The sequence below is a fragment of the Perognathus longimembris genome, chromosome 8 (assembly GCF_023159225.1).
Source record: "Perognathus longimembris pacificus isolate PPM17 chromosome 8, ASM2315922v1, whole genome shotgun sequence".
NCBI classification, from domain to species: domain Eukaryota; kingdom Metazoa; phylum Chordata; class Mammalia; order Rodentia; family Heteromyidae; genus Perognathus; species Perognathus longimembris.
Window position 1 is genome coordinate 74,234,456 of NC_063168.1, and position 7,078 is coordinate 74,241,533.

Genomic DNA, 7,078 nt, shown 5'->3' on the forward strand with positions numbered 1-7,078 from the left:
TCTGTGAAAAATAAGTACTTATCAGTTTTGCCTGAGTTCACTGTGTACTTCAGATACACAAATAGAAGGTTTACAAATATGTTCTTCCTTCGCATTGGTTGATTTTCATTTTCTGGCTTCTGTTTTTGGCTGTGCAGTGGTGTTTGAATTTGAACATGACCCAGTTGTTTCTTTTCTTTTTATTTTTTCTTTGTGTCATTTATCAAGACCAATGTCAAGGAGCTTTTCTCTGTTTACTTAGAGGAGTTTTACCAGTTCAGCTCTTATCATCTTAAGTCTCTGTGTACATTTTGGGTTGATTTCTATGTATTTCTATGTGTTATATGAGGTAAAATCCCATCTCATTCTTTTGTGTGTAGATACTCAGTATTTCCAACTTTTTTGTTTATTTTTTCTTTCTCTCTGGGCACTGGTGGCTCATGCCTATAATCCGAGCTACTCAGGAGGCTGAAATCTGAGAATTTTGGTTTGAAGCCAGCCCAGACAGAAAAGTCCCTGTGAAACTCTTATCTCCAATTAACTGCTCAAAATTGGAATTGCTGCTGTGGCTCAAAGTGGTAGAGCACTAGCCTTGAGTGAAGGAGCTCAAGGACAGTGCCCAGGCCCTAAGTTGAAGCTCCATGACCCCCCCCCAAAAAAAAAAGAATTAAAAAAGAGAACATTCTCTCCACAGTGTAAACAATTGATGTTGAAGACAAAGTACCCAGGTATTTCACTATCCAGGTTACTTATGTTTCTGAGTATTTTATTCTTTTCATGTTATTATAATGGGGTTGCTTTTTAAAATTTGTTCTTTATGTAATTTATGTACATTAGTGTGGTACCCTACTAGTTCCTGTAATTCATTTACCAGTCGGTGCTAATAGCTTCCTGGAGGATTCTTACAAACGTGGAAGTTGAAGGAAAAATGGTTCTGTTTGGGTTTTGCCTTCATTGTGGTAAGATCTTGTAGAAGGCACTATATTTTATGGAAACTCACCTACATTTGTAAAGATAATAAGATTAGGATGAAAACATTTTAATTATATATAACCTGATACCAGGCATATAATAAGCCACTTAGTACCTGATATAATAATATCATAAGGCATATAATAAGCCACTCAGTACCTGATATATCCTAACTGTTGGAGTGATTTTCTTGAGATTTTTTTCTATGTGAGAACATCTTCAATCTGAGACAGAAAGCTTTTTATGTAAAGGCTCTTACTGAGCGCCTTCTGATGTTCACAAAACAAACAAAGAAAGCAAAATGCTTCCTGAGGGGTGGAAACTTTTCCGACTTAGCCCATGCCAAAATCATTCACTTAGTTTGGAAATTTTCTTTAAAAAAATCATCAGGCTATTGTATCTGGGGTTGGGGCATAATTTGGCTTGGATTATGTCAGTACAAAATAAATAAGTGTAAATAAATAACAGAGATACCCCTTCCTTCCAGAGTCCAGGGAGAGAAGGGTGCTCTGTGCTGTGTTGACGAACACTTCGCTGGTTTCCAGACAGGCCCTGCGTTCCCGGCCTCCCTGAGAGCAGCAGTGTTCAGAGAAGGACTGAAGATCGGTTCTCAAGTGGAGGAATTACAGTGTCTCAGACTGCCGGAGAATTGTAAAAGCTACCACCAATGGGCATTTCTGTCTGTCAGAGATGGAGCTGGCAGAGGAGCCTCATTCTCCTCAACTACAGAGCAGGTCTGACCCCCGTGGGGTCACCACAGCCGAACTCCTGCTGAGTGGGTCTGTACAGCCCTGCGCAGGTTTCCATGGGTCCCATACACATGGACTCGCCTCAGTTGCAGAGATGTCAAGTCACTGGTTCCCACAGGAAATGGTTCTCATTGCACAACCAAATCCCACTTAGTTGTTGGACACTTGGTATGTGCCAGACATGCGGCCACAGTCCCCTCGGGTGCGCCTTCATCATTTCAGGGGTGATGTTCCCCTTGGAGAGGTGAGAGAGTGGAGTCTTCTGCTTGCTGGGTGCCTTGAGGGGTGGCCACAAGACGAGACTTAGACACCCCCCCCCCCCGATTGCAGATTCATAACATCCTTTCTCCAGTGTTAGGGGAAATTGTCAGTATGAGAAAGTTGTCCTTACTTTCCTTTCATTCTGGCCCCTGTTTCACCAAGAGGAAGGGGGAGGAGGAGGAGGTGGAGGAGTTGGAGGAGGAGGAAGAGGAGGAGGAAGAGGAGGAGGAGGACGGGGGGGGGGGAAGGGTGAAATGAAGAGGAGGAGGCAGAAGGAGGATAAGAACTAGAGGGAAAGGAAGGTGAGGAAAAAGAGGAGGGAGCAGGAGAAGGACTAGAGAGGAGAGGGTAGAAGAGGAAGCGCAAGAGGAAGAAGACTGGAGGAGGAAAAGGGAGGAAGAGGAGGAGAAGAAGCAGGAATAGAAGAGAAAGAGGTGTGGGGGAGAAGGAGGAGAGGTGGGGGGCTGGAGAAAGAGAAGGAGAGAGGAGGGAAGAAGGGGGGGAGAGCACGAGGAGGAGAAGGGAGAGAAGGAAAGAAGAAAAGGAGGACAACCAACGGAAGAGGCAACGGAACCTATGGAAAAACCTTTGGTTTAACTCATCACGAATAGAAACACCTTACAGCCTGGAAAAAGAGTCGAATCAAAAATCCTGGTGGTGATTTCTTTTTTCTCTTCAGTATTTGGAAAACCACGGTTTAATTTACAAAGCTTGTGCCAGTTGAAATGTGAAATCACTCGCCTATCCTCCCGGGAGATGTCAGCCCGCCCGGAGAGGAGGCTCAGATCACAGGCGGGGAGGAAGACGGAGTGGGAGAGGGAATCTCGGTCCACGCCCAGATGGAGACTGGGGCCTGGCGGGGTCTGCAGTCTCCTCCAGCAGACAGACTGGGTTGGAGCACCGTGGTTTTCATCAACAGCCGGTTCCTGGGGTCTGCTTGGAGTCAGCCACGGCCATTGTGGGAAGCGAAGGGCGCCTGGCTTAATGGGCTCTGAGGCTGGTGTCTGCGTCCCAGGCAAGCCCGAGGTCCATGGGGCCCCACCACGCGCAGTCTGGCCGGAGACAGTCTGGGCTGGCCAGGGAAGCGGCTCTTACCCTCGGGCTTCCCCACGCACCCGCCTCCTGTGTGTGAAACGGCTTTCTTTAAAGTGCCGGGAAAGGATGAAAGTCTGCGGAGCTGCAGTGTGGAAGGAAACATTATGTTTATAAATGCCAGGCCGTAATTAGCATATTTTACCGAGAAGAGTCACTCCAGCAGCTTCTCTTGGTTGGAAACCTCAGGGCTTTCTTGTGGCGCTGCCTTCGAAGGGCAGGGCAGACATGGAGGCTCCCGGAACCCCGCTCGTAAATAGTTGATTTCATATTTGAAAAATCTCACACAGAAACTGTCACCCCCTCTTGCGGATCACAGATGGTGAAGAACTAATTTGTTACTGTTTGATAGCTGCTTTTCCGTATCAAAGCTCTTACTTATCACTCTGTGGGGGAAATAACAGAGTAAGAGCAATTGTGTGTTTTCTTTCCATTTTCTTGAACTGCTAGGCGCCTTGCTCCCCCTTACCCCCCCCCACCCCACATGTTTCTTATTTGAAATATAAAATTGGGAATCTTTTGCACATGTTGGCTTGATTGAACTCACTTTTGGGGGAAAGAACGCCTCTCTGGCGCAGACTGGCAGTCTCCCTTCTCTATCCTTTTTAATATCCCCGAGCTATGTAATAGCATTCAGGCCAATCTTTGGTCTCTCAGGCCGCAACACGTTTCTCATTAGCTATGTAAATCAAGGCTTTGCTTTTCATGGCTACCAGGGAGCTGGGTGGGGTGGCAGGGACATTCAGGTAGCACTCACGGGGACCCTGGGGGTCTGCAGACCTGCGGCTGTGGTTCTGAGGGAGGTTTGGCGCCCACATCCCCCTACCACTGGCCGAGACAGCCAGGATGTAGGCTGGACGGACAGTCTACTTTCTGAAGCCGGAAGCTTGGGAACGGTCTCGCCTCTCCCATCGACTAGCCCCGGCGCGCCAAGCCGGGAACGTCCTCGTCGTCAGATGCTCTGCTTCGGGTCCGGCAGGACCTGTCGGCCTTTCCCGGGGCCTGGCGGGTTCATTCGCGTCCTGTAGTAGCTCGTCTTCGGGCCTCTGGAAGGAGCACAGCCACGGCGGCTCGTTGTGCCGCTCTACCCCAGGTATCTTCGTTTTTCAGCAGTCGCTTGTTTTGGCTTTTCAAGATCTGAATGTCCAGTTCCAACCCGTGTCTGGCTTATTTTAGCTCCTTCAGTGCCAAACCTGGCGGCAGGGACGGCCGCCGCGCCTCGCCCTTCTCCTTGCCTCTGACGGTCAGGGCAGGCGGTACCTGCTGCCGCCCGCCTTGAACTTCACGTGGTCTTGGTTTTTCTTGATCTCCACGGACTTGGCATCCTTCTGCCTGGTGGCCAGCAGGAAGTCTTCGATCTCCTCGATTTTGCAAGGCACGGCGAGGCACGGCGTGGGCTGGAACCCGCGAAGGGTCCGTCACGGACACGCGTCCGGGTTACTTTTTCAAGAACACCCTGTGCTTGACTGTGCCCGAGGCACTGTGCTGAGTGTCGAGTCCTCCGCTGCATGCTGGACCCGGGGGGGGGGGGTGCAGGTGGCGCTCCCCATGAAGAGCCCAGGGGGACTCGGGGAACCCCAGCTAGGACCCAGTCCTTTCCCATATGTTTGCCCTGGTGGCAAAGCTTGGTAGGAGTTGAACAGTCATAACATAGGACAACCTATGGACAGCCTGTGGCCTCTCTCTGAGTGTCTTAATTCCTCATCACACTAGGGGACTATTTGCCTTTCCGTTCACTCAGCCACCGACATCACCAAGGCGAAGTGGGTACCAGAGTGGACGGACGTGGCCAGTCAAGCTGTGTGTTAGGACTCTGAGGAGTGGTCTGACAGACAGGAGGCGGGTCTGTCCGACTCCGCATCTCCCGGACACCTGCTATCTTACCGACGAGGGAACTGTGTGCGCATCGCCATTCATATCAATTCCCTCTGGGAAAGAGAGGAAAATGCCATAGACAATATTTTGTTCTCTTCACAAAAAGGTTTCCTTGGCGTGTTTTCCCAACACAATCATTGTCGGTCACATTGTCACCATTAAGGCATGAAAGAAGTTCGCCGCCCGGCCCTCCTCCCTCCGCAGAGCTCAGCACAGACAGCCACTGGAATGCTAAGCTGTGTTTTGCTCTGCTTTCATCAGGCTCTCCTTCATGAATAATCACAAGATGCCAGTGTGCGGGAGGGAATATTAGCGACGCCGGCACCGTGAGATCGGCGGAGGAGCTGAGAGGTGCTGGCGACTCTGCCTCGGCGGACGCCGGTGCATAGAACCTCCGGCAGGCCTTGTCCACAGGACCACTCTTCCCTCTCCAAGCCTGCATTTTAAATGCACAGAGGAAAATGGCTTCGACCATTGGGACGACAGAGATCAAGATGCATTGTATCCGTAAGCTGCCTTGTGGAAGGGCAAAGAAAATAGTCAACACATGTCCTTAAAAATTAAGCAAAGTGAGGGGAGGGGTGAGAAAGAGGACTTGAGGGGTGACATCGATCAGGATGCCCTATAGTCACAAACTGCCTCTTGGAGCGGCAACTCCCGTGCACAACTGCTTCATGCTGATACGAATGTCCAAGGAATTGCTTTCCCCATGTTGAAATGCAAGCTGTCTCCTCCAGCTTCGCTGTGTCATACACATATACACATATATGATTACCCATGATACATATATTACATGTAGGTGTATATGATGTAGATATGGATGATAGAGGCATAACTTTAGATATAAATATAGGTGTAGATGATACAGATGTAGATAGCGATGGAATAGTGTTAGTACTGGGGTTTGAACTCGGGGCTTTGGGCTTGCCCCTGAATCAAACCTCTGGCCTGTTTGGCCCCTGCCTGGTTACCTTGGGGGAGATGAGGAAGTTGAACTCCCATCTCGTGCGTGCGCGCGCGGCGCTGGCCCTGTGCACCACGCCTCCCCGTGCTTTTGGCTGGCGTTGGGGGGTGGGTGTCAGTTCCTGCCTGCGTGAGCGCTCTGCGCACTCTGCCTGCCGGGCTTTCCCGCGTCTAGGCTCACACGCCGGCTGCCCAGTGTCCGGCTTGTCCTTGAGGAGAGGTCCGCCCACTACTTTGCTGCCTGGCCTGGCCTTGAACTGTGATCCCAACAACCTCAGCCTCCCACGTAGCTAAGGGGACAGGCGTGAGCTGCCGGCTGATGCACAGCGCCTACTTTACGCCTCCCAGGTTTCTCTGCCTGTAACCGCGAGCCGTGCTCCCTCTCGGCTTCACGTCTGCTTCCCCTTTGCACGCCCGGGCTGCCCTTTGCACGGGTGGAGTTCGGGCTGGGAACTGAACCGGTAATTAACCCGCGGCGTCGGGTCCTGACCTTCTGCTCCCGGAGGAGAGGCCGGGGCTGCTGGGGAGACCTACGCGCTCGTCCCAACAGCAGAGGTTTGGAAGCTGCTTTATCTTTGGCAAAGACCCGCCAGGCGTTCTTATGAATTCCCCACAATTCTCGCTGCTATCAGTTCGTGTCTGACGCATCCATAGATAAAGAGGGATTCTGGGAATTCCAGAGTTTTTTTTGGACTTTCCATAACTGGTGGATAAGTAGGTGACACAACCAGGGAAACTGTTATCCTCCAAAGACTGGAGAGCCACTTTTAGGCCACTCACAGTAGCTCTACATCCATTTTTTGTTTCTAATTCCCGAAACCACAGAACTGACAGAGAATCCACGTGGGAATGTCCGGGTGGAAGCTGACGACAGCGCCTTGAGCGTGCGTCCGTGGAGCGCGGTCGTCCTGGACGCCCACAAGTGCTCCGCTTCCGCCGTGTCCTGCACCTTCCCCCATCCCGTCTCCTCAGAGGGGCTCTGCAGCCAGGAAGGAGCAGGACACAGGGCGCAGCTGGCCCCTCGGCGACGAATTCCTAGGGAGGACTTAGGTGTTGGAAGCGTTCATGAACTTTCCATGTAGAAGCCACCTTGCGTGTCCACGGGAGCGGCTCCCCCTTTCCAGCCCAGCGTCGGGCCCTGGGCCCTTCCATGCTAGCCCTCCTCCAGTTTGCTCACAGTGCATAGC

At 51.2% G+C, this 7,078-nt stretch overlaps 1 pseudogene; it reads right to left on the bottom strand.

Annotated features, from left to right (window-relative positions):
- Positions 1–4,220: 4,220 nt before the first annotated feature.
- Positions 4,221–4,465, bottom strand: LOC125356016 (annotated as a pseudogene).
- Positions 4,466–7,078: the final 2,613 nt, after the last annotated feature.